The following is a 583-nucleotide window of genomic DNA, read 5'->3' on the forward strand; positions in this document are numbered from 1 at the left end:
TAATATAATAACAGGAATGTATTATGCAAATATTCTTTTGTTGTCAGAGTTGTAATCTGCAACTGCCTCGGCCTCTTTCTTTGCATTAAGTAAACAAACCACTTTTCTGCCAAACTACCACCATAAATCCATTTCACGTATATATAATATTCTCTACATCAGATCAAGTACCACAGAAAATACAAAGGTACAAAAACACTACAACCTTCTCACATATTGTAATTACTTTAGACAAAGCTCCTTGACAAACAAATATTAGTTTGTAGTTTAGTTTTTTTGTTGCATCCACTACAACAATTTCATTATAAAAATGACTTGGAATTACAAATGCATGCAACAAAAAATAACTGTCTTAAATACTATCTTGTGCTATTACATATTGTTTAAATGGTTACTGATATTTTATAAAACTGACTGTATTTATTGATCAAACATATGAAAACATTTTCCTCAGCATACTTGGCTTATAAAAAAACCCTACTAAAAATTAGTGCAATCCTCTTTTTTACGGGCAAGAACCATTCTATACCCTTCTAGGGGGTATCCCCTTTGTTATGTTTTCTGGGCTACAAAAAAATCTGAC

General features: G+C 30.9%; 1 protein-coding gene across 1 annotated transcript in view; it reads right to left on the reverse strand.

Moving 5' to 3' along the window:
- LOC119593903 (NADH dehydrogenase [ubiquinone] 1 beta subcomplex subunit 2, mitochondrial-like) overlaps nucleotides 1-583 on the reverse strand; it is an 8010-nt gene that overhangs the window by 1808 nt on the left and 5619 nt on the right.

The sequence above is a fragment of the Penaeus monodon genome, chromosome 33, assembly GCF_015228065.2.
Source record: "Penaeus monodon isolate SGIC_2016 chromosome 33, NSTDA_Pmon_1, whole genome shotgun sequence".
NCBI classification, from domain to species: domain Eukaryota; kingdom Metazoa; phylum Arthropoda; class Malacostraca; order Decapoda; family Penaeidae; genus Penaeus; species Penaeus monodon.